At 41.6% G+C, this 27,454-nt stretch overlaps 1 long non-coding RNA gene across 4 annotated transcripts in view; it reads right to left on the reverse strand.

Annotated features, from left to right (window-relative positions):
* Positions 1-1,184: 1,184 nt before the first annotated feature.
* Positions 1,185-27,454, reverse strand: part of LOC106889547 — a 63,113-nt gene continuing 36,843 nt past the window's right edge. For all 4 annotated transcript variants that reach the window (XR_001412361.1, XR_001412363.1, XR_001412359.1 and 1 more), the window contains exon 8: positions 1,185-2,820. This is a non-coding gene — a long non-coding RNA (uncharacterized LOC106889547). The remainder of the gene's footprint in view (positions 2,821-27,454) is intronic.

Raw genomic sequence — 27,454 nt, forward strand, 5'->3', positions numbered from 1 at the left:
TCATTCTGACCAGATCCACTGATTGCACGTTGGAAAGGGTTTTCTCTTCTGTTGTATGGTATTGCTCTCTCTCACCACAGAATTGTCATTAGACTGTGCTGTTCTTAAGGCTTTTATATTAAGACTGGTATCGTTAGCAACATCCTTGAAGAGTTGCAAAGAAAACCAAACATGGATATATGGTTAGAATGCAATAGTACTTAAAATAGATAAATTTACATCTTGAACTGAAATTTCAACATACTTACATGTAATGGATATGTACATGTCTGTGTACATGAAGACTGGCTTTTCACTTTTCCAGAGTTATTCACTATTTCTCCCACTATATATTTTTTCTTTTCTAATTAGGTGAACAAGACAATAGGATTCAATTTCTTGAGTGAGAATACATATGATATGGCAACTGCTTTACCATTAATACCCTCCTGCATTTGCTCAGAATTGGGTTGAGCTGTTTTTTCAGGTGGTCACTGTTAACTATGTTCAATACAGTAGATGTAGAAAAATGGAATGGGAATGCTTTCATGGAAACTGTTGGGCTATATCTGCTCAGCTCTTCTCAGCGCTCAGGATTTGAAAATCTCTCCTAAATTTTGAGTCAGATTTTACACAGCATCATTGCTGCCAGGTAAACATGGAGCAGGATGTTCCACCGTGCAAAGATATCAGTTGAAGTACTGGATTCAGAGCCCATGTTTGCTTTTTCCAGATAGCACAAAATGCACAACTATATAGGAAAGAATGCACTCTACTTGGATATAAGGTAAAGGGGAATATATGGCGAAAGACCACAGCTTAACCTAATGTTAATGAGGGCCCAGTACCCTCTCTCCAAAGAGTGTTGATAATGACTTAGTAAAAGATAGTGACCTGTGTGTGTTGGTGAAGTGTTTTCTTCTGAGCCAGCCAGTAACCTTGTCCTAGGAAACATGAGTACATGGTACTGTTGTGAAGACCTACTCTTCCTTTTTGATACATCTTTAAGTGAAAGAAATGCTACTCAAATGCCCTTGAAAATCTTCAAGAACTGCTTTTGGAACTTTTTCTTTCTTGGGTTTGATTTTTCTTTAGTTCGTTCATTCTTTCATTCTGTATCTATCGATAGAGTTCTGTCTGTTGGTCCAAAAGGCTCAATATGACAGTAACAACAGACCAAGTCACTTTCAAAATGTCTCCTTTAATTTAAGCCATTCATTCCTAGGGATGTATCACAAACAAGAAAGCTATATTCCAAGCTCATTTGAAAGGGTGTTAAAACTAATGGAGAATTTGTTTGTATTTCTTTTTAAAGCAACTCCCTGAATATCACATTTTGTCAAAGCTAAGTGAAACATTGCAAGTGTCAAGTTTATGCCTGTGCCCAGTCAGGATGTCTGAGTGGGCTTCAGGGTCTCAGCTGCCAAAGACTGACACATACCCTTAACTTTTTGCACTCAGATCTTTCATTGACTTTAATGCAGACATCTTCATGGGATCAAGGCCGGTATTTGTGTGGATACATTAGCTCTCTCTTCTGCATCTCTGTTATACACAGCCAATTCTGCTTTTGTTGTAGTTATTTTTTTAATTGGCTACTAGGGAAGCAGAGGGAGACTCTGTTCATAAAGAATATGATATAAAATGGGTGAAAGAGGTGAGGGAAGAGCAAAATAAGAGAAAGGACACGTTTCATCTTGTGGTGGAGACTGAATCTATTTGCCTTATAGTCAGTGACAGGATGGTTCCACCGACACTCTCTTCTTTGAACAAAACTGACTTGCTCTGACCCTGTGCCAACAAACTCCTAATAACCATTGCTTCTCTTCCTTTACCTGTCTCCTCGCTTCTGATAGTTACATGTTATGTCCCATAAAAATACACAGAAACAAACAAAAAACAAAAGCAAAAGCTATTTCCATGCAGTAGATTTATCCCAGGATGTATCAGTGACAGCTCTGGAGTAGAAGTTTACAGCCAGTTTGAGGTGCTATCAGCATGCCAGGACTAAAAAGGGACCAAATGAGCTATGGTGCGAGGGAGAAGATGTCAGCCTAGACACAGCACACAATATGACTGGGATAAAGAAACAATGCAAAAACCAGCAGTGGCTAACAGATGAGGTATTAGGCCTAGCGGGGAGAAGACAAAGGCTTAAATCAAAAAGACATCCTGATGAGACTGGATGTAAGCTGAGCACACAAGGCTCCGACGAGGGATATGAGAGGTGGTTAGATGAAACACGGCAGGAATTCATCCATAGTGAGCAGTGCAGGAGTTGGAGCAACAGGACGGGAGAGGTGGATGCAAAGGGACTTTTCAGCACTGTCAAGGAAATTGGCCAAACACTCCCTCCCGGAGGCAGTGTCATCAGGGCAGCATATGGCAAAAGTTAAAAAAAAAAAGCAAGGAAACCTATGGAAAAAAAGAGACAAGAATATTTTAAGAATCTATAAGATAGTCCCAGAGCAAGGCAATCACAACACATACGTACTCAAAAAAATCTAGGTATTAGAAGTGGAGATTTTTTAACTGCTCCTTTTCCACAAGCTTTGTAACATAGATCTTCCTGTAGCAAACCAGAGAGGAAGCAAGAAATGAGCTCAGCTCTTACTGCTTAATTCTACCTGTGTAAAAGTTCCCCTCTGCGCCCGGTTGATGACTGTGGCCCAGTGCATCACTTAAGCTTTGGCCTGGGGTGAGGTTCATCCAGTGGGTGCACAGAGGTCTCGCAGTCACAGGTCAGTCTGGGAGCTGACTTCAGGGAAAAATCTGTTCTTCCATCCTCTTTATAATGTGGAGCAACTTCCATCCTCTTTGTAACAGTGGGAGCCCAGGTCACTGCAAAAAGTAGAGGAAAAAAAAGATTGACATAGAGAGAGTCTAATTTTTTTTATTACTAACCCTCTTCGAGTTCATTGAGAGTCATGAACTGAAATGGAAGGGTATACCTACATGCTATCATCTATTTGTAATTATTTGGAATATGGAAAAGCACTTGGGATTCATATATGGGCATAGGCTGGGTGGGTTAGTGGGAAATATGCTCCTGGTGGAAGGGCGACAGCATCTAAAACAAACAAGGCAAAAGCAATTATCTTAAATTCAGTATAAATATAGGGACCTGGGCAGCAGGTGTAGACACTTAGAATGAGAGTGACCAAGGGAAAGTCTTTCAAGAGCAAGTAAATTGCTTAGTAATTTAAGTTACTTTCTAAATCCAGGGCTTAGGAACAATCCTCCTAACTCATAGGGATGCTTTTGGAAGCTTTTGCTAAGTTACAGAAGGAGTCTGTGGACAATCTGGGATTTCAAGCCTAATCTTTGGAGCTGGTGTAGGCCATAAGCTCATCTCCCACATACATATTTTTGTAATTTCTTCTGATGGTGTGATGTGAAAAGATTTTTATATTTAAAATATTTATCCTATTAACATGATGCAAAATAGTCAATAATTTACATATATTTACATCTAATGTTAATTTATAGGCAGACAAATATAAATTTATCAGTGTGTGTGCATATGGCTGTAACATATGATTAATACACTGTCAGCATAATCTAACGGCTCAGAACCATCAGTTGTGCAAATAGTCCTTTCTAGCCATGTTTCCTCCTGCTATTTAACCTTCCTCCTTCCCTTCCTCCCCCTCTTTCACAGGCTGTCTAACCCACACTCGCTTCAGTAGCCTGCCTTAAAATAGCAGGCAAGGTCTGTGCAATGGTGACTCTTTTTTAGACATATTTCACAATGCCTAAAAAATTAGGGGATCTGTTCTCTGAGGCTTTTGGATACGAGAGGAATAGAAGTTAACAAAAATGTTCCTTTCTTCCAGAAATCTTCATATGCAGCTAATAAAAAGGAGTCCTCCAGAGTAACAGTCTTGATTCACTGTCCAGCCTTAGCTATTAAATATCTTAATATGCCATTTCCTTGCACACCAAGAGTGGTTTTTGGTCTAGGGCTCTGTGACATCTTCTTCGTGTCTACCAGAATGAGTATGAGCACTTGGCCTCATCACAGAGCATCTGCAATGGTCAAAGCGTATCACTGTCACACATTGATCAAGTGGTGAGACAACATGGGAGCCTGGCCACAGAGGAACAGCAGCTTTCCCAAATAACTTTCCCAATCTTTTAGGTGGAAAGGAGCTGAGCTGTCAAAGTCCAGCCCCAACTACCCGCCGCAGGAGTTCTGTTTTCAATAATCTTTCCCAAGAACAGAAGATTAGGTTCGGTTGTACAGCAGAGATGTCTAGCATATACATGAGTAATGTCTGTATCAGTGCAGTGCTAACTCACATTTCATGATACAATATATTTTGCATGCTTTATGGCCAAATCTTGAAATTTTTATATGATGCAAGTGATTCTTGTTCCTGAAAATAGTCCGATTGACTTCATGGGACTCTCCGGACTTCCCGTGAAAGTGAAGTTTATAGTCTCACTCATGTTTCTCCTTTATGGCCCAAAGCATCAGGCTGACCTTCAAGAAGGTTCTGTACTGTTGTGAACAAAACAGTTGCTTTTTCTCTGTTTTTCTCTCGTGGAACTTGCTTCTCTCCTAGCAGCTCTCTGAAGTAGACAAGGCAACACTTCTGGTATGCACTAAACACTTCCAGACTGCCTGGGTCAGGGACAGACACCTGTCTTATTTCACACGTTCTGCTTCCTGAAACCACTGCTTGGATTTACACCCTGGGAAATTGCTAAATTTATGGAGGGGTAATTTCCCTCCCTTTTTGGAGCCCTATTCCTGTGTTTTGTCCAGTGGATGAGAACTGAAATATTACTGTAGTGTGTTTTGATCAGCCACTGTTTCGTTGGTGACCATTTAACAAACCCACCACCGGTGAACGTCCAGACCATGCTTCAGTTCGTTCCTGTTAGTGAATTATTGCACATCACCATGCTGAAAGCCATGTACCTATCTCGATCTGACCTTGCTATGTAAGGAATTAAAATATTAAACTGAGAATTGATAATAAGATTTCTGAGGGATGCCAGCTTTCCATCTTCTCATTTCAATTACTATCTCTGTTTCTTGGCACTTTCCATGTGGCTTGGTCTTTTCAATCCATTTTTTGATTTTTTCTGGCAACGTGTCAAATGATTAGACCTTTCCTCCAAAAAAAATTCTGACCTGTCACAAAAAAAAAAAAAGAAAACTAAATGTTTCAATTCTTCAGCAGAAAAGTATTTGATGAAAATAAGGGTTTTTTTTTTCTCTGAAACACACTGTTCACAAAACTTTCCTTTATTTGAAAAATCAGTTTTCCATCAAAAATGTTTTCATCAGAGAGTTTTTCTCCCAGGCTTTTATTCAGCACGCAGTCCTGCTAACAGTTAGTGAGGTGCAACATCTGTTGACTTCAGTCAAAGTTGCACCCCAGTAATTGAAAGCAGAATTCGGTCTGTTCTTTGTAAGGTGTGTTGAATGGACAAAATCTTGCATTGACTGAAGTGTTAGTCTTAGCAGTGAAGTGATCCTCTAATTTAATCCTCCACTCTATTCACGTCTCAGATACAAAATGTTTAATAAACTGCAGTTTAATGGTAAGGTGAGTTACCCATCAGTGCATTTCTAAGCCAAAATTATTGAGTAAAGTACTCTTAATAGTAGGTTTATGTTACCATTTACATTACTGGATAAAAACTAAATTGGAGTTTTTATGTATTATGTGTTACTTACATAATAGCCTATATAAGTAGGTTTATTTTCTCAGCTTCCTCAATTTACATGTTGGATATTGCTTGATTTTACGTATTAGTGGTAAATTATGAATGTTATTTTTTTTCTTTTATATACTTCATGTATCCATGCGAACGGATTTTGCATCAGATGTGTAGTTTCCTGTGATAGGAAAAAGAACCTCACCAAATCTATAATTCTGTGGGGGCTCTGGTATAGCTTCATTTAGATCCCAGACATACTTGACATTTCAATATATCTGGACTCAAACTTGCCTTTCATATGTCTTGTACCACACATAACAAGCAATATTTTTACATTTTTTATGTTGTTTCTTCCCCACCAGATTGGGGTAACTATATATACTTAACACGTGATTGATTTTTTTTTTTTAAAGAGTGCTTTTAACGTTAATATATTATATATGCATATATTGTTTAATTATACATTTAAATTTAAATTAAACTTTTATTTGTGTGCCAATTACTTTATCCTTTTTTGTGGTTCTTGTAGTCTTAAATAGTTTGTGTTTGTTTGAATAATTTGCTGATCAATAGTTCCTACTCTGATTTTTTGGGTAATAAGAAACTTCATATTTAAAGTGTTCATCTATACTTAAATGTAAGTTTTATGAATGTATTTCCCCTGAGAAAAGTTTAACTCGGAAACAAAATTGGTAAGTTGCCTGCACTATAGTCGCAACCAGCACCTGATATAGCAAGTGTCTGCAAGTCAACAAAACCTACTGCAATACTTTTTGCAGAATAATTCATTAAAGTTTGGATAGAGTGGAAAAATAAATTTCTATCCCCGTTTTTATGAAATCAAATACTTTTGATTCCTATTTTGAAAATTTTGGCATGAATAGAAAAGTTCTCAAAGAATTGTGAATCTATTGAATATTTAAATAATTTCTGCTTAAGTGAAACTATTTTAGTTTGAAGTGACAAAGATCTTATGCCTGTTAGAAAAATTTAAATAAAAGCAAACTTGTGGTCTCATTACATGCCAAAAATATTTATGTACAATCTTTAAGAATACAAGTAGACCCAAATTAGTAGTGCTATTCAGGGGAATTAAGTTTTATAAGCATCTGAAAAATGAAGTCTTTGTGTTTTGTACTTAGATTTTTTGCCAACAGCGGTTTTGTACTAGTCCAATGAGAAACCTCACCATTAATGACATTTTAAAAGAAGCAAACAAAATATTTATTATCTAATTCATTATAAATTTTAATCGCCAGCTGTAATAGCATAGATTTTCACAGGCATTTTTAAAAGTCTTGACCTGTTTTAAATCAATGATGAAAAATATTCATATAATTCTAATGATCTTTGTTTTAAATTCTTCCTTCTCAACAACAAGTTTTTTCTGTGAGCAGTAGATTTCCAAAATCTCTATAATACAAATCTACTAGACCCAGCTAGTAGACTGTGTTACCCCAGCAATTAATTGGTCTTTTAAAATTTTGCATCAATAGGCCAACACACAAGTCTGATATGCAGAATTCATGTTGTGGTGTTAAGGACTGATAGAAAAAAATGTAGGTGGTACGATAGCGTGGAACAATTCACTGAACCGCTTAAAGCTGATTAAATTGTGTTGATCAATCATTCTAAATAATGGAGGAGGAACAAAACTGAATATTGCGAGAAACGAGGATGGGGCATGATTTTTCAGCAAGAAAAGCTTTCCTGGCTTAACATAAAAATATAATGTGTTAACAGAGTCTTAAAATCAATATACCATGAATTAGCAGGCAGCAGAGAACAGCCAGATGACAAGGGGAATATGATTCATTTCTTCGAATGACTAAGATCTCAGGCAGCTTGTTGAGCAGAATATTTGGAGACTGTGAATAGAGTTAAAAGAAAAAGAAATTCCTTTAATTTGATCTGGAAGTGTGTTTATGACAGACGTAAAGCACTTGAATTCTACTGAGGATTTCCTCTTGTGCTGCAGTCTTCCTGCCTCTGCTCTTTACAGCTGTTCTTTAAATACTGACTACTGAGCCAGACAAGCTAGTCCTCTTACACCTTAATGCATGAAAATGAAGTTTCCAGCTCTAGCCAAGTAATTAGATAACCCAACACTGACAAAATAATGCTAATGAAGTGAAGAGGAGAGGATCCCTAAATAATCAAATCCTTTTTGAGGGATTTAAAAGAAAATGCATTTTGATGTTTTTCAAAAGACACTCAGCCGTCTTACTCTACCTCTTTCCTTACGTTCATTTCAGCTTAAAAATTACAGTTTGTTCATCAGAAGAACAACATCCATAGGTGTTCTGGATGCAAACGAATGTGGATTGCCCTAATATGGGAAGTGACAGCCCCTGGCATTTGTCTGAATATTAATGCTGAATTGGATGGAGAAATCATTATGGCTGATGGTTTTGATTATTAAGTTTAAAATGTCAGAAGCCTGGGTTTAAGTTTTCATGACAGCAACAAATGTTTTTGTAATTTTTTAATGTTTAGGTTTCAATTTAAATTCAAATTTCCACTTCTTTCTTTTTCTTATTTTTTGGGCTTTCAGACTCTGGGAACTTTTCTTTTTGGTGAGTTGGGAGAAATCTGAAACCCACTTCGAACTGGGGGCAAAACCCTGTTGTCTGTAATTGCAGCTAGCACCTTTTCTCTTTGTGCAATCAGCCTGTCTGTCTCTCTCTCTCATTTGGTGATGTAGGATGACCTTCTCAGAGGAGCTCATGGCCAGTTTTTTGAGTCCTCCCAGCCTGGGCCAGCTTTTCCCAGCTGCATCCTGCATTTCCCACTGTTGTGTTTACAGGCAGACATTCAACAAAGCCCTCAAGCTGTTGAGTTCTTTTGAAAACCTGGCCACATATTTCTGTGTCGGCTTTGGAGATAAAAACTGGGCACTAGTGCTTTGTGGTTGAGCTCTTCTGCTATTCCTGACCTTAGGACATGTCTGCAAGTTCTGGTGATGCACACATCAGGACTGCAAGCTGTCAGAGAGGTCTGGAAGTCTGGGCAGTCTTGTCTGGCATGGAAATGGGCCTTGGAGGACACTAAAAGACTTTGGCATGTGGCTGGCCCCAGTCAATGAAAGGTGTGCTCTTGTGTCCCATGAAGTTATGGCTGCACTGCTGGGCCACATGGTAGGCACAAATCTGCTCTGTTAAACTCTAGATCCTAAGTGTCTCTCTTAATTTTCTAAGGCACATATTTGCCTTTTTTAACAAAGTGGCACCTGTTAGCGACCTCTTGGTTCTGCAAGTGCAGTGGTGGCCCTTGCTGTATCTCACTGAGCCCTGCAATGAAAAAGGTGTGAAGATCAGATTTAAAGAGAGGGATGAGACTGAGCTCACAGGGAAGAACTCCTGATGGAGCAGAGGAGAATGAACAGCTCCTTGTGCATTCAGGGAGAGAAATTCTGGATGTCTAGTGGAGATTAGTAACTCAGTAACTTCAGCAGGAAGCCTGATAGGTAAAACCACAATAGCAGAAATCTCTCCTGCACGTGCTCTGTGCTTTTGAGCACAGTCTGTCATTCCTCAGCCTTCCCACGCAGAGCCTCCTGCCTTCAGAACTGGACCTGAGTAGCTGTGCTTGGTGTGAGATCCAGTACGGGGAGGTGCCGATGACTGCTGTGGGGCTGCAGACCCTCCCACATCAACACTTCTTCAGCCCCACTGGCTTTGCTGCAAGTGGTAGCAGGTCCTCAGACTGTAAATCCTCTAAGGCAGGGCCCGTGGGTGGCTGCACACATGCAAAATGTCAGCTACGCTTTCGGGATAACATATTCAGAAGCACCTAAGTGACTTAGAAGCTTAAGTCCCCAGCAATTTCGACTTCTGTGCAGTCTAAATTGCTTTGACTTTCAGAAAGTCTAGGGCTACTCGGGTGTTTATTCACTTCTAAGAACAGTCCCGCTGGTGTTTAACAAATAACAGTATATTCCCTTTTCAGGGGACTAGAATGAGTTAACAGCCCAGTTCTCTTGAGTAATGCAGAGGAGAACTGAAGGCCTGTCCCCTCTCATATCATTTATTTTGGTAGAAAACGTGCAGATTTTTTTCAGGAGTTTTGAAGTTCCTTGTTCAGGTGCCTGTTCCCCATTTTAATTCTGTTTTTCTCCTCCCCTTTCTAACACTTCAGGCTTTTAATTTTGTTGGGGGGGGAAGGGGAATGGCTGTTACTTACTTGTGCATTTATTGTGGCAGAGAATGGGGGATGGAGGCCAGCTTTCTTGGACTCTTATATTCAAAATACCTATAAATAATTAGTTACAGGGACCTAGCTTCCTCCTCCTTTTAAGGCCTAATTTAGGTTCTTTATCAAAATGATTTAAAATGCCTTTCTCTGTAGGAAACCATATTTCAGAGCTTTTATTTATTAGACTTCTCAAAAAGTGTGTTTTTAATGCACATCCTGACTTTCTGCCAAAACTTTCCGCTGTAACGTTGGGACTGGAGCAACCCTTTGTATAGGGAGTTATATTTATTAGATTTTTACGTATCAATACAGAGCAATTAATCTAAATAAATCATATACAGAATTAGCACATAAATCTCCCGGTCTTGACTACTCACTGTACTATATAACTATCCTGACAACCTTCCCTCAAATACAGAAAAACTTTCCTCTCATGTACTTTTTTTCTAGTCCTTGTAAAGTGTCAATAATTTTCCTGGGCTGTGTAGCTTGTTTGTTGTTGTTGTGAGCTGTAGGAGTTTGGGCTGTGGATTTTGGTTTGTTACGTAGGGACAGGAAAACCTTCCTGCATTTTGAAGAAGAGCAAAGAGCCTCGAACTCTGCAGTCATGAAGTAGTAAAGCAAAGGCAGATTTCATGGTGGATAGTTGAATATCTGAATATTTTACCATTAGGAGCCCATTATGGCACTGAGAGGAGATTACTTCCTTGTTGTTTAAGAAGTACAACATTTCTTGTGCTGGGTGACTATGTTGAGGAGTACAGTTTGCTTCAGCAGATTCAGGACTTCCAGAGTAAGTGGGTGCGCATGTGCATGTGTAGATCAGACCCATCCTCTATCCCCCTCCCAAATTATTTCCTGCTTTCTGAGCAGAAGTTGTATATGAGACAGTCTGGGCCTAATTACTTTAAGCAAATACAAAACCATAAACCAGGTCGTGCATGGCTATGATTGAGTGTAACCCTCTGGCAATTTACACCAGCGAACGCTCTGCCTGGCTATATTTTGAATACCTCTCATTACAAATCCCAGGGATGTGACAGCCTTCTCTAAAAACTGAAGTTCAGTCTTTCCCAGTGATGGTTTAAGAGCTGTGGCTTTCCAAAGGGATTTTGTAGTATTGGGACCATCACTCCTGAAGGCTCTGGTGTTTCTGACGAAAGGGCTCTGACATCCAGGCAGTACTCCTGAAAGTTCAGAGTTTGGAAACTGGGAGCTCTGTAAGAAATCATTACAATAAAAGGTAGAACAGATTTGAGCAAGTGTTCAATCACTCAGCATGGTGCCACTTAGAGGCAGAAGACCTTAAAACAACCAGCAAGATGTCTGCAGAAGAAACCTCTGCTGCCAGCTCTCGGCACTCTGTGTCCTGTCACTTGAGGCCTTTCATCTTGGGCGAGTTGGGTGGAAGGGCTGCAGTAAAGGCTGGGTCAGTGATCAGAGCCCGGGCTCTGCTGAGGAGCCTCGGTTCAGGCATGGCGTGGGGAAGGGCTGGCTCGTGCAGTGCACCGAGTGAAGTCAGGCCTCAGGAAACAGCAGGGGCTAATGGCTTGCACTGAACCCCCCCCCATAACCAGCTGCTCCCCACCTGGTTTTGGCTGTAAGGTGCGGGTGGCTGGTGCAGGTGGTTCAGCTCTTCCATTTCCCTTCAGGGGATCAGGTTTTGGAAGCTGGGACCTGTGGATACAATTTCTACCTGCAGAGCTCAGAGAGACACTGGTCACAGCCTTGAGTGTTGTGGTGTCCCCCCTACTGCAGGGCAGCGACCATGGAAGGAGAGTGGGCCAGTCATGAGAGCAGGGATGAAATGACCAGCAGGACATCTTTTCATGGTGTCCCCTGCTGTCTGGGAGGCTCTAAATGCCTCCAAGCTAAACATTTCTTTCCTCCAGATGAACTATTTGAATCAGCAATGCCAACAGACCTACATTTAGAAGATCAGTTCAGAGGTCTTACAGAACAACATCTCCACTCGCTTTCTCTGATATGTGAAATGGGGTTTGTCCTTTTCACTATGTGAGGGCCACAGTCATCCTTTGATTCAGTAGAAGAAAATAGAATATATCAAATTAAATGCTGAGACAATTTTCCTGATTGAAAAACCAGTATCATATACGAGGATGGCTAATTTAGAAATAGGGAGACTGAGGCACAAAAGCTCAGTGACCTGCAGGAGGACATCATGGACACTCTGACTGGTGTCCAGCTGTCACCATCTCCAAGATCAGTCATTGGGACCACATTTGGGGAAGAAAACAGGGAGACCCATCTCTTGCAAACACCCCTTCATACATTGTCCTCCTAGTACAAGCTGTTCCAATGGGAGAAGGGGATACTGCAGCCCTGCTCGTTGCCAAAGTGTCTCGTGTCATGTCAGCAGTTCATGGGTTTATGGGTAATTCTCAGGCCTTTCTCTGGCCAACTCTGTTTGTAAAAGGGTAATAGGATTAATTTGAAAGTTCAGCTCTTAAGAGCACTTGGAGAATTTAACACTATTTATTACTTTTTATATTAAGCAGTTTTTTTCCTAAAAGGAATAAACACATGGAGCTATAGAGCAATATTTGCCACTGGTAGTTTTAATGAATGATGTCTGAATTTTTCCTATTTAGTATTCAAATATATTGTTTACATTCTACCTTAAAAAATATTTCATAAAGTGGCAGAATTCTTTTAAAATACATGTAAGTGTGCCTCAGGAGAACAAATTTGTTTAGATGGTAAACAAAAATTCTTGTTTTGTTTTGATTTTTTTAAAACTTGAAATATATGTGAATGTCATAAAATATTTCTGTGTACTTTCAAGAATAATTGAAGCATATGTACCCAAAGTGTAATACTTTTCATAATGGTTTCAGACTAAATTATCCATTATATGGGACTAACACATAAAAGCCTTCCTCTACATCAAGTGATAGATCAAAGGGAGGAACGATGGCTTGTCCACATGCATAAACCACACCTCTCAAATTCTGAGATCAAGGATACGCAGTCTGCATTTTAACTACATCTCCCCGACATGAAACAGTAGTCCTGTGTCTCCTACTGCGGGAGAGTCGGGTAGTCCTGGCTACAAAGATTTCCTTTTTACATTTCTCCCCTCTTTTTTTTTTTTTCTTTGTTCCATCTTATGCATGACATTTCAGTGACTAGTCCTGGGTGAGTCTAACTTGAAAACTAAACTTTGCTCAGTTCCTCCCAGGGCAGTAGGGGAACCTGTCGGGGGGAAGCGTGATCCTCAGTCATTTTGTGGCAAATCTGTGAACTCAAGTCCCTGCCCTGCAGTTTGGGGGATGGATGCTGGTGGAGATGTGCTCCTGCACAAAGCTCGAGCAGCTTCAGTGGGCGTACCTCAAGGACTGACGTCTGTCTGTCCCATGGATGTCCATCTTTCTGTTAGTGGTTGGAGCTCAGGGTTGTGAGTCAGACCATCTCCTCTCTACTGGTCACTTTGTTGAGCTCAGATGAATTTAAAACTTTCTGTGCTTCATTTTCCTGTCTGAAAAATTAATCAGGTAATATTTCTACCCTCACAGGGATTAATTACTTTGTCTACCAAAAATGCTTTCCTTCGGGTGGATGCTGTGAGAGAGACAACTGCTGAGCATTATTGCTACTAAGCCCTAATGGATCACTCTAAGGTAGGAATCCAACAGTCTCAGCTTTTGGGGTGTTCTGTTGTGAGTTTTTCTCACCACCTCTTTATTAGTAATAAGAAATGCAAACTTACTTGTTTAGTGGCATGATTAGAAATGTTTGTGTTTGAAATTTGATTGCGGATGGAAGACTTATAGTTTCATTTAAGTGCATGCCTAGATCTAGTCTCCCAGCCAGTAGATTGGATGTTAGCCCAATTATTCCCATTAGCGTCTGGTTTCTGAGCATTGATATACTACCATGATCAGAGAATAAAGTTCCTTAAAATAATCTACCATCACTGAAATGTAAACATACCTTTTATTATTGTCATGGCTGCTAAAAATGTGAAGTGCACTGGGGAAGTGCTGAGTTGAGGCACCAGAAGAAGAGGCTGTGATCATGGAAAGGCTGAAACTTCTCCTCTGATCATTTTTGACAGCTCAAAGTGGTTCTTCCACAATTGGAACCACTTGTGCGGCTTATTAATATAATGAAACTTATCCTCCAGCAAAAACAGAACCAAAGGTTGACACAAGAGTGGAGGGAGAGACTGAAACCTGATCTGGTTAGGGATCTCTTAAAGATGATGGAAGACTAATAAAATCCAGTCTGCTTCCTACCTCCATTACAACTCCCACTCCCACTCTGTCTTCACAAGCTCTAGTGGAATAATGGCTCCTTCCAGAGCCAAGCCAAACCCACCAGTAGAGCCGAACAGCATCTAGCAGTCTTTGGCAGCAGGGCCTATTTTGGTACCTTCCCTAATCTGTGAAATTCTTTATTTTTGTTCCAGTGGGGGCTGGATGAGACCTATAAAATGCCTCTTACTTCTTAAGGAGTAGACTTTTTTTGGTGGGTTTTTTAACATTATTTTGGGGGGGTTAAAATTTTTTTCTGCAGTACTTCAAAAAAGCTCAGTGTTTAGTGCATCTTCATAATGAAAATAAACATCAGTTAAGAACAGAAAAACATGCATTTTTCCATTGGCAATGGATTAGAGAAATGATCAAAATTCTGCATTTAATACGATTGCTCAGCACCAGGAGGGTGATCATGAGATGTGGCGTGAAAAAAATACCCTAATGATTGAAAAAGAAAAAAGAAAAACTGAGGTCTTCAAACTTTTCAAGAAGTAGGTAGAAAAGTAGCTAAACAGAAATGTAAGGGTAAGCAGGGCAAAATGTCAGAGTTGATTTAACTCATTACATTTAAGTGGAAAATAAGGGATGAAAGTTTAGTTTAAGAAAAAATTAAGGAAATGCCCAAGAATGAGTTTACAAAGTGCAATATTTTCTCTCAAAGCCATAGGGTTAGCAGGTTGGTATCCAGCATCTGTGACTGATTAGGGGCATTTGAGATGGCAGGTGGCTTTAGGAAATGGAAACCTTACAGGGCTTTACAAATAATTTCTGTAGTTAGGCAAAGTTATTTGATTTATTCTCACTGTTTCTCGTTCTATAGCCTGGTTTAAAATCTATCAACTTGTCTTAATCCATGTTAATATTTTCTTATAGACACAGCGTTGTGAAAATTCTCCAATCAGATTCTTTACATTTGCCCTGGAGAATAATAGAGTTACTGGGTTTACACTAGCGAGGGCGGTGTTAAGGTGAAGAACATAAATCATGGCATTTAAAAATGCCAGCCAAATCTTTTAGACAGTAATGAGATCAAGAACCAGATCTGACCATATTTGCTCCTGACAATTTTAAAGAGACCTATAATTCTGTGTACTTCCACTATGTGTGGTCATGTTGAAATCTCACGTCTGTATTAAGGAGCCAACCCCCCCCCCTACAAAAAATCCTAGGCTGGCTTAAAGGGTGCAGCCAGGCTGATCCACAGCAGTGCAAACAGCAGTGTCACGCCTGGAGACTGAGCAGGGAAAGCCAAACTTACCCTGCATCTGTGCTTTGCTGTGGTCAGCAGGCCAGGAGCTCCTCTGAGGCTGTGTGAGATGCAGGACCACAGAAGAGCTTATGGTGCTCCTCTGGTTTGGATGGGAACCAAAACTTATTCTGGGAAAATAGGTTTGGATATACAGGAAAGTAAACCCTGTGGGAAATGGCTGGAGCTGCTTCTCAAATCAAGCCAACATACAACAACTGGCTCCTCAAAAAATGATAACAATAGGCAAAATAGAATTTGCAGCTGTGAGTAGTAAAACTATGAGATGATGCAGGGCAGGTGGAGTTAAAAATCTCAATTAGCTTTCCCAAATAGCATTCTTTGGGAATTACTCAAGGAGCGAATACTACAGAAGCCCCAGCACAGGTTTTTAGAAAATAAAAATCAGCATTTGACCAAACCTTTCCATTATCTGATCCTGTAAAACCAGTCCTGCAGCGCTTCTGAGATGTTTGAACCTCGGCACTTGCCCAGGTCCATTTCCAGCAATGGACTCTGTGTGTGCCTGTGTGTGTGTTCTTCTGCAGATTTATTTTAAATTGCCCTTCCTGAAGCTGTTCGGCATTCTGATTTATAGGATTTTACTAAGCTTCACATAGCCTTTTCTTTTCTTTACTAAGTATGTTTTACTACTTTGTATTTTTTTCCCAAAGAAATAGATTTTATTGGACAGGAGTTCACACATAGCTGCATAATGTTTGTCTTATGGATTTTGTATTAAACCACTTTAACACTTTTGTAGACCCGAGGAACTCAGCAAATACTGTGAGTGAAATGCCCTGAGCTTCATCTTGCATGCTTTGAACTGAGCACGGTGAACTTTGCCTAGTTACCGAGCTGACACGTGAACAATCATTTGCAATTCAGAGAGAGAGAGAGAGAGAGAGGGGGCCTGATCCTGCTCTTCCCAAAGCCAAAGGAAATCCTGGTGCTGACTGCAGCCAGACCAGCAGCAAAATCATAATGAGTAGTTAAGATGATATTTCACAAGTACAGTAATGTGACAATCATGATGAAGTGGTGGTTTTTCCAGAGGCAGTGTCTGAATTAATAGGGTCTTCCAACTAGCTCTCCTTGAAATGGGTTGCAAGTGGTAAAATAAATAAATAAAAAGTCTCTAGGATACTTTCCCATTGTCAGGATTTTTATTCATTTAATAAATAGCTGTTATATTTTGAAGTCCTTTTTTTTTTTTTTTCCATCATTGTCATCTTCTCCTTCTTTATTGTAGCATGAGTAATCTAATTTTTCTGCATAGCATGTTGCAGTTTGATAGACAGGTCTCTGAGGGATGCCTTATGTGTCAGCATCAGTGAAAATGACTTCTGAGGTTGGCTCACACCCCCGCGCGAGCGTGGAATCCAAATCACCCCAGAGTTACGCATCCGCCTGCCCCACGCCTCGCTGCTGGGTAATGTATTCATTTGCCTCTGGCAAAAAAAAAAAAGTGAGATCCTCCATCGCATACTGATGGCATGTGGAAGAAGCCATAATTGGGACTGGTCACATGTTAAAGGGACTGGAAGCTGCTTCTTGCCGTCTGTGTAGATAAAGTTCATCTCTCGTGATCTGTACCTATAGACATCACGTACTCTGAGCACACGCAAGGTTTGGAGACCTAGCAATTCAGACACGTATTTCACCCCAAAAAAAAAAGGAAATGCAAATAGGCTGGAGGCTCCCAGGTCTGTCTTTTTTCCAGAATCTGATCGTAGCGGCAAGAGATTCTTATTTGGCTCCATCACTACTTTGGTTTATCAGTAATAATTAATGGCTTGTGCAATTGCATTTCCCACTTTAATCAAGGAGAGAGATTTCAAATCCACAGCTCTAGCAAGAAAGCATTCACAAATCACCTGCCCTTTCTTTTCCTTTTCACAGGCAGACGCAGACAGGGGAAGAGGGATTGTTTACTTCAGGTGCATATAAAGCTTTACAGCTTGGCTTCCAAGAGGAGTCTTTGGGACTGAGCTTCCCAAGTTTCATGCCTCATTCCCTCCTCCCAGCAATACACCCTAAATAATTTGAGTCCCAACTATTTCAAATCCTCATGTGAAGCCCACTGAATGGAGAGAAAGATTTCCAGTGACTCAACTGTTTCCAATTAGGCCCCTAAGAGCACTCCTGCCCTTTCTTCCTGCTTGTAATAGCTGGAGAAGTTGTTAGGTCTGCTGGGTCTCATCGGTGCCTCTGGATGGTCTGCCACTGGCTGCTGTGTGGACTTGGATCATTGCTCTTTGACTCCGTTTCCTTATCTGTAAAGAAGACCTTTAATAAGGGCATGGTCTCTCCAGGGCATGGAAGAGATGCTGAGCACCTGAGATGGATGCTGCTGCTTTATAATGTTGTAATTGCTGGCACTGACACTAGAGCTGAATCTGCAGGTATGAAATAAGGCTATAATTTCTCAATTCACTGTTGTTCTACCTCCAGGTAGGGAAATGGAGCTGATTTTCATACAAGCTCACCACGTTCAGTCTTCTTAGCCTTCAGTCTGGATAGCTGCAAAGATGATCAGAAGAATTTTACGCCTAAAATCTTAACTCAGCTTGATACACTTCACAGTAGCATGTAAATAAACTACCTTATTTGGAGTACTCTATTCCTGACACACAACCCATTTCTCATTTAGCAGATGTAATTTTGCAGCCTTCGTGCATTTTTTACATGACAATGAAGATGCGAGGACACAGGTCTTTATCCTAGAAAGCCACCAACAGCAGAAACTCTTCTAGCAGCCCATCATTTGTGCTCTTTTAGAGTAGGAGCCTGAGACAATTCTAGTGTGGAGTTAGTCATATATGATATTAGACATAGCTTTATTGCAAATTTTATGACTCTTAATCACTGCTGTATTTTCTGGCAACTCTCAAGTAATAATATCAGTTGATATCAAATCTTAAATGCGTAAGACTCAATTATGATCTTGCAGAACACAGAGGCTGCTCAAATCCAGAGTGTGAACTCACAGTCTGCTGTTTACTTAAAGTATATAGAAAGCACTTGACCTCTTCTCAGTGGCATCCATGTGGAAGCACTCGACAATAGAGGCCTTCCTTGGTTTTCTTAGGAATCATGTCTTGACATTTTTATCTCCTCTAATTAAGGTCAGTGGTCATATACTCCCACTTCTTTCCTCGCGCTACGATTCCACCAAAACTGCAGGCACTTATCCAGCTCCAGTTTCCCTGTGTGGAACATACTGGGCTGGAGTTGTGCACATGCAATTCCAAGGGGGGTGAACAGAGTCATAGAGATTTGAGGCTTTGCTGGACCAAATGCTGTGTCTGAGCTTTTGTGTTCACATGCTCCTATACCACGATGAGCAGCAGAGTCTAATAGTCAGAAGCAAACAGGAGGCAGGGGGTAGGATTGGTGCAAATCTAATTCCACTATGAGAATATTTCCTAACCCACAGCGCATGTTCCCACCCGGTGGGGAAGGTGTGAGAGCTTTCTGAGGGAGGACAGTGGAGAGTGAATCTCATCTCCCTCTGCAACACTGTAAGTGCTAATTGCAGGCAGGAAGGAAGAGTGTAACTGGTAGACGTCGAGGAGACAGGCTGGGGAATACGGCACAAGGACTCCTTTTGTTGTTGTCAAAGAAACCCACGAGCCCTTCTCATCCCAGCATCCCTGGAAGGATTCACTGGGACACTGCTGTGCTTTGGCTCAAGCCCTGCCTGCATCTTCGTGAAAACCTGCATCGCACTCAGTGGGGCATCTCCGAGGGATTGTCATGCCCCAGCAAAAGCCGGTGTGTGGGGATGGCACAGCACACTTTGCAGCCCACCACCAAGGCTGAAAGAACACGTCCCACTGAATTGAGGGGCATGTAGGGACTAAACTTACTGCTAGAAAGCCCTAGAAGCTTCTCAGAGCAATATACATCCTGCTTAGTAATTACCTCTTTTCTACTAAAAAAGATAATTTCCTGTTATTATTATTTGTTATTTTTGAGTAGGTAGCAGCTACAGATAGTTAACAATGAAAGGGAGAGGTTTGTGAAATAAAACTCTGTGTTGGTAGAAGTCATCTTACATATGTAAAACCAAAATTGGGCCAGGCAGCTGCAGACCTCAGTATTTATTTAGGCTTGTAGCCGATGCATTGTACTCTTTCCCTTTAGACTCACCTGTGCTCATTTCTCACACGTAGCAGAGTATCATTGCCAGAAACGAGCCACTGCTGTCCATTTTTTAAAAAAAAAAAAAAACAGAACAAAACTAACTGAGTTATGCCCTATGTGAGATTGTGTTGACCCTTTGCAAAGGCAGGTCTGCGAGCCAGATCCTCAGCGCCTCCATCAAGCACACGCTTCCAGCCAAACTCCTTTACTCGTACTGAGCTCAGCCATGGGTGCAGGATCAGGCCACCTGTTTTCTTTAGAGAATAACAGCCCCAAAACATGATTTTCACCTCCTCGCATGCTGTTTTTGCAAGTAGCTGGAAATGTCTGTTTTCTTCTAAGGGTGAAGTGGGGCAGCCTGTGCTGTTGTACAGCTGGAGCAGCACCATGGGTTCCTCACCTCAGAGGCATGGATAGGGACAGCATTGGTAGTTTCCTGGAGCTGCAGAGACGTGCTGGAGCGATCTGACAACCCAGACAGATGGATTTGGCATGTAAAAATAGAAAGTTATTAGCTCCCAAAATGTTTTCTTGTCAGTGGCAGGGCAGCTAGTGCTGCCACAGTGAAGGCAGGTGATGGGCCAGCCTGGGCCAGCAAAAGGTTTTGTGTTGTCACTGGAGAATAATGCAAAGAAAATTCAAATGTTCAGTCTGGAAGAGCTCAGTCACTCATGCCAGAAGGAAGATTATGTTTAATGAAATATTGATCCCCTTTATATATTTGTACCAGGCTCTGATTTGCATTTCCTTTCCTTACAACCAGAGGACATACCCACATCTTCAAAGATCTTAGAAATAAGGCTAATTTAAAGTTTTGTCTCCCCTGGAACTGAAATTAAACTACTTTGGAGCTGGAAGCTAGCATCTCTTGAAAATCACTCTGCCAGCAGCGCAGGCCAGGAAAAGCAAAAAATGCAGTATTCCAGGAGTGAACTATAGGGTGACATTTTAGTAGCAGACAAACAATATCAGTACTTAGTACCTGTTTTGCTGTTGTGCAGGAGGGCTGGGTTACACGTCTTCCATTTAGTTCTGTAACTGACCCTTGTGCTTCAGTTACTCCTCCTTTCATTTCTGCAGCACTTTCCTTACTCCTTTTTGGGGAAATCTTCATATTCATGCCAAAATGTTGTCACTGGGAACTGCTTAGACATCTTCAGACCCCCCTTGGATTTAAACTCCGTCTTTTTTGCAAGTATGCTGTGAGTTTTCTTCATTGCTGGGATATGTGTTATCTTGTTCAATTGCATTTAATTTTGCATCAATTTGCACATTCTCGTCCTGGGCTGAATCCGTCAAGATTTTCCCATGACACGTTTTGCCTCTGCTGTTCCCATGACACATGTTCCTTCTGCTGTGGCAAGAGCTACTTTGTGGATTCATCTTTTTTTTTTTTTTTTGAGAAAAGTGAAGCTGTTTTTCCCAAGTTCAGGTTCTCACTGTTAGGATTTTCTGTGCCTTCACAAATTTGTGTCGATGTCAGTTAAGTGACGGTCTTGTTCAGTTCAGTAGGGATGAAACTCAAAATCCTTTCTCACTTGAGTCTCTCAGTTGGGTTGAGGGAAAGGTTGTGGTTTGTGCCATATGAGCTGGTTTGCTCTTAGGATTTTGTGCTTTCTTTAAGCCTATTTCTACATTCATAAGGCTAAATTTGACATACTCTCTGAAGACGGGTCATCTGTGTGCAGCACTGGGATCCTTTCTTGAAGAACACCTTTGGGTGAGTCACTTGACTTCTCTGTGCCTCAGTTCCCCACGTGTAACAGGAGAAAGTAGTATTAATGCTGGTCTAACTTCCTTCAGAGATTGTGAGGATCGTTGCACAACCAGAGGTGATATTCTTGGGTATTACAGTAATAGGGGTCACAGGAGCTACATAGTAAAATAAAGTAGAAGCTAGTTAAGACTTTCTCAGCTGCTAAGGATTAGCGTTGATTTTAAAATCTCTGACTTGTGACAAATTGGGGGAGTTACCAATGTAGTTTAAAAAACAAAACGAAACAAAACCAGCCTCCCAGCTGAAACAAGGGTGTTAGCAAGTCTAATAGCACGGTGTAGTGTACCTTACCTCTATCTCGGTGAAAAATCAAAGGCACATTTCCAGCTGTGCCTGTGAGCACTATTTGGTCATTGAACAAAGCAACTGGCACCTCGTATCCAACCTACTGAATGATCACAGCCTGATTCAGGTGCACAAACAAGTGCAGAAATGAGCTCCATGCACACAACTCATTGTTATTCAATCAAGCCTTTAATTGTAAATGTTTTAAGCAAGGAATTGCCCTGTTTTATGAAAGTGTGCTTAGCATTACTCCACCACAGACATCTGTCATTCAGCAGGCACCACCCAATAAAAGTGCTTAAAATGTTCTGTTCCTCAATTAAAATATAAACCAGAGCTGTTTAAGGGCTTTTACGAGGTGATTTCTATTTACCTGACAGATTTCCACACTGGAGGAGCACGAAGCGGCATTTCAGTTTCTGATCAGAAGAGACGGCGCCACAAAATAGTAAGGCTTCAATTGTTTTGATTTATTTCTTTTATTTATTTATTTATTTCATGAATGGTAAAAATCCCATGAAGAAAGAAGAAATTCATATGCCAGAGAAAAGCTCAGTGTGAGGAAGGGTTGTTGCTGATCATGCAGGCTGTCCTCCCCAACAGGAGCCAGATCCCTTCGGCTGTGGGCTCGTACGTTGAAGGAACATGGGAACCAGAATGAACCTTTGGAGCCTGCATCAGCACCTGCTGACCTCTTCTTCCAAATTTCATCTGGCAAAAGCCAGGAAAAGGGGTGCTCTGACCTGATCTGAAACAGCCTCTTACGAAGAGAAATGAGACTATGGCCAGACAGAATCTCCCATTTTCCCCTGATGAAACACTATGTGAGTGTTCTCATGGTTATTCCATTGCACAGGGATATCTCATCTCCTGCCTGCCTTACTGTGGTGCTGAACAAAGGCCTTTCTTTTTAAGTAGGAGTGGATCTTACACTGAAAACAAGAATTTTCACAAAAAGCAACCCTCTACTTCTCCTTGTTCCATACCATCAGAAACTCACATTCACTGGCATGAGAGATCCCACTTGTCAACAGCAGCTCCGAGCACATCCACTTAGGGTCATAGAAACAAGAGTGCCCGTGTTAGAGGTGCCACCTTTTGTAGCACCAGTTGCACCCTTGCAAGACAAAGCCTTCAAGATCCTACCTCAAACCCAAGCCTTCTGCTCTTGCCAGGTAACAATAATTTTTGGACCAATTCTCCCAATCTTACATTAGCATTAAGCTCTTCATGCCACCCCTCGCTGAAGAATCAAATCTGCCTGCACCACAGGTAAAAATAATTGCTGATGCTAAGCCTTGAGTTGGTGAGTCTCTGCTGAGCTAAATTATTACAATCTTCCAGGAGAAATGTTAATTCCCTTTTAAAATTAAGGAAAGGAGAAGCAAACAGCAGCTAAACTCAAGATCAGGTAAACAACTAGTTCCTGGATTTTGCACTGCAGGTACTTACTCAAAGGAGGCTTTCTCCCTTGAACCACACTGCTCAGAAAGTGCTAGGAAATCCTGTGTTGGTCCTTAACTGTGTTTTTTCTTATTCTCCAGCAGCAGCAGCACGAGTTAAGGCTGAGGCATTAGCCCGAGCTGCGATACCCCCACTGTCAGTTCAAGTCAGATTCTTCATGTTATTTGTATGTACCCTTTTGTAAGCGTATCGATTACACAAGTGAGTTCTCAAGTGCTCAGGTGGTCAATACAACCACACAATGGAGAGCAGTGTCCAGGTTAACACGGAACTACACGTGTGCTGAGCACACAACAATAAATAGCGACGTACAATTCAAAGACATGTTTTAAGAGCTTTCTGTTTTGTTGCAAGGCAGTGCTTCACACTATTATGTTTTAAGAGCGTTCTATTTTGTTGCAAGGCAGTGCTTCACACTATTAAAAATAAAACCAGCATTTTAATTTCCAAGGTGTAGCAACCAAAGTTTGTCAGAGTTACTCTTAGCCACGTCAGAATTGCCATCTTCAGGCCAGTTTTGAACACACCAGATTATTCCATAATAATCCCAAATCCAGTGCAAAATCCTCCTTCCCCTCTGTTTGTTTTACCCTTTGCATTATGAATGCTGTGGGTAAAGAACTGCCTGTTTCACAGGGGGCTTGGTATCACAGAAAGCTGGTTGTTGATCTCTGGATGCCTGCAGGCCAGCAATCTGTGCTACAAGTTACCCCTCTTAAAAAAAAAAAAAAAAAAAGGACAAGTGGATAAAACTGATACAAGCATCTGTAACGAGCTAATTGGACCCTTGTGGGCAACATAGCAGATACAAAATTAAAACAAACAAAACATCTTCTCAAACAACTGTACTTTCAGGACCGTTATCACAAAGGGATCCGTCTGGATTTTTATTTTTGTTTTGTTTTGTTTAAAAGGACCTAATTACAGCCAGAGCTGGAGTATCACAAGTCTGTTTTCATCTATAAAGAAAGGATATTTTGCCTCTGAACCTGAGAAATTGTTAGAAGTTGGTAATTAGTATGACTTGTTAATAGAGTTTGGCTGTGATTAAGCTGTGATTGAGTGTGAGTTTGGTTCTTGTCAATGCGAATGCCTGTAAGGTTGAGAGATGTTTAATGAGACACCTGTTGTCAGCAGCACCCGGTGGGCTTTGTTGCGCCTGAGTGGAATTTGTGGAGCGGAGCAGGAGCAGCAGCCGGACGAGAGGCGACGGGCAGCGGCACCCGGCTCCACACAACCCCACCAGCGGCTTGGCGGCAGCGTGAAAGGGCCCGAGTGTCAAGGAGGGTTGGAGCCACTGGGTAAGTCCAACCAGTGTGATGGTCGGTTTTTGGGAGAAGGCAAGAGATGGGAGGCAGCCATTCAGGTTTAAGACACACCCCACAAAAATGTCCAGCCCTTGAGTAGCCAGCAACACCGGGCTCTTTAAAATGTGACATTGATGGAGAAAGGTTCTGCACAGCCCAGCCCTTGTTCATCCTTCCCCTTGGGCATCATCCTGAAGGGAAAATGTCCCACAAAGTGACCTCAGTTTCTCCTGGGCTTTAGACAAAGTTTCATTCACAGACTCCATTTTTGTCTCTAAAGTCGGCATAATTTCCCACGTGACTCCATGTCACCACTCCCCACACCAAAATGCAGGCCTGATGATAATTTTTTATATTTGGACTGCATACATAAAATATTATTTCCCCCAACATGTTTGAACATTTTCAGGTGGCTGCTACTGAAAACATACCTGGGTTTTACATTTAAAAATAAGCTGGAAGTAATAAGCTGGCCACTGTCACAGTCTTTTAATATCTGAGAAATGCCTTAGCTGGGAACAAGAGCAGAAGCATTTTGGCTGGTTTAACGTCCCCCAGGAAGGAGCCATTGGGTTTGTGATGAATCTGAGCAACCACTGGATGGCATTGCTCTACACAAATGTACCTGCGAGCGCAGGCGGCTGAGCCAGAGCAGGCTGCTGTGCCGAGGAGATTAATTCAGACCCGAGAGGCTCAGGCCACCGTGACCTTACCAATCCTTTAAATAATAGTCAGCCTTCTCTCAGCTGTCTGGCTGTGAGCTCCGGGCACAGAGTTTGGTCAGAGGGAACAAAGCTGACATCTTGAAGCAAACTTATTACTAGGCTGAGTGCATTTTTCTTTCATTGTATGTTAGATCAAATATTCAGCTAGTTTTTGATGATGGGCTTCCTTCTCATGAGATGGAAAAGGAATTGTTAGTAATTTATGACCGTATCGGGGCAAGCGCACCCGGCCAGCGAGCGATGACTTGACTGAAGCCCTGGGGCTCACATGGTGGGAGTCACCTAAGGCTGGTTACTGAGCAAGTTACTAATGTGTAGTGTAAAAAGCAAAACTAAAGAAAAAAAATAAAAAAAAATGGGGTGTTCTGCTTTGATGTGGGCTCCAGAATATTAAGACCAGGTTGTTTTCCCAAGTGTGTTGCCTCTCCGTGTAACAGCAGCCTCTCAGCATGTGTTAATACAACTTTGCCTTCTGCTCCATCACTTATTGATAAGGAATCAGCTGGTGGCCAAATAACCTGATGTTCAGATTTTCCCCTGGAGGTCTGTGTTTCGTTCATTAACAACACTCTGCACTGGCCTAGTTCTTTGAACAACTACATCTGGCCAAGCCTATCTGAAAACGTTGTTGGCCCGGTTCATGCCCCAAAGAAATCTGCTGGTGGCTTTGGAGATGCAGCAGGATATTTGGAATTGCAGCCCCACAGAAGGTGTATCTGAAGGGGAATGCAGTATTTGTGAGGGTCGAGTTTGAAGTCACTTGATGGTCATAGCCAGCACACAGACCTTCAAATTAGGCTGTAAGTTATCATCAAGTGAGCGCTTGTACATTGGCTGTTAGGTACAGCCCTTCTGGGCACAGATTGCCTATTAGTATTGCCCCAGTTTTGACTGGTCTAATAAATTTAATAATCATAGTCAATTAGATAACTCCACTTAACACTGGGAGTAAAATTAGATGGTCAGTTCAAGTCCTGCAAAAGTCCCCACACTCCCAGTTCTCAGTTCTGTACTCCAGCCTCTATGTTGAACTCAGCTGCCTGTTTAAGTACTGGAGAAGTAGGATGAGTAAATTGCTTTATAAGATGAATGTTACATTTCTTTTATGACCCCATTTATCTCCTTTTTCTGGACCTATCTCCTAATCCAAACAACAAGAGAACTGTATCCATCTTGATCTCCTCAGCAGCCCACAGGTAAATGCTTTCTGCCCAAGCTTAGCCTTGGTGGGGAATTCCAGTTATGTCAGCAGTGGGCTCTGTTCAGGTCCCACTTCTGGTGGCCACCACTTTGCTGCAGTGAGTCCAAGAGGAGGTCAGGACAACTGCTGTTGATTAACTGCTTCATGTCTCCTATTGGGAACTGTTGCTCAAGGTTTCTTGTATCATCCCTGGCGGGACCTCTACAAAGTGAGGTCCTCACAAGCCTTAAATGGTTTCACTCTTTTTCTATTGACTTTAGAAGACAAGGCAGTTTGTTCCCAACTTCAGCACCTCAGGGCTGTGTTTGAATGCAGGTGGGATAAAGCTGAGTATCTGCATTTAACAATCAAGGAGCATAAAGGCTAAAAAGAAGGTGCTTGCTATTGCTCCTCCATTGCACAACAGGCTTGGAAAGATCCCCTTGGACCCAGCATTCCTGAGGGATGGCAGCAATCCCCAGCAGCGTGCCTACTGCTGTGCTGGCTGTGAGAAGGCAGATCTGTGCAGGCAATCAGCTCAGCATGCAAATTTGCCCTGGATCTTTCTAGAGTCAGAGCAACTCTCCAGACCTCCAAAAAGTCAAGGTGACCTTGGAAACTGCAGGGCAGTCCAGAAAGCTGGCAGGCAGAGGGAATTCAGAAAAATGAAATTCTAGACTAATTCCAACCCATTACAAAACTCTCAGGAAAAATGAACTGTATCTGCTGAAGTGGCTCGTTCTGTTCAGTGGCACAATGTAATGGGGGATCTGTCACTGTCAGCGCTGCTCTTGTCTCGCTGAAAGCCACGGTGCCTTTCACAACCACTAAATAAAAATTCAAGCCAGCTGTCCCACCTGCCGGAGCAGTTTCTATTCTGGGCTCTGGTGTGCTGTAGGTATTGTGCTTATTGATTAGCTGTGCCTTATTGTCCCTTGACATTGTTAGGGAATATTCTCCTGGCTATAATCGCTACAACTGATACAGGCAGAACATTTCAGACCTGGCTGCAGCAGCCCAGGAGGGGCTGTGCTGGGCTGTGGCTGCCTCTCCAGGTCAGACTACGGCTGGATTGGTGTGAAATGAAAAGGAAGCTAAAAAAAGGAATGTTTTGAGAAGTCACCCAAGTCAGAAAAGACTGGGGGCCTCCCTGACTCTAGCTGTCAATAAGGTGTTAGATAGGGGAAGATTA

Source organism: Calidris pugnax, unplaced genomic scaffold, assembly GCF_001431845.1.
Source record: "Calidris pugnax isolate Ruff unplaced genomic scaffold, ASM143184v1 scaffold70, whole genome shotgun sequence".
Classification (NCBI taxonomy): Eukaryota; Metazoa; Chordata; class Aves; order Charadriiformes; family Scolopacidae; genus Calidris; species Calidris pugnax.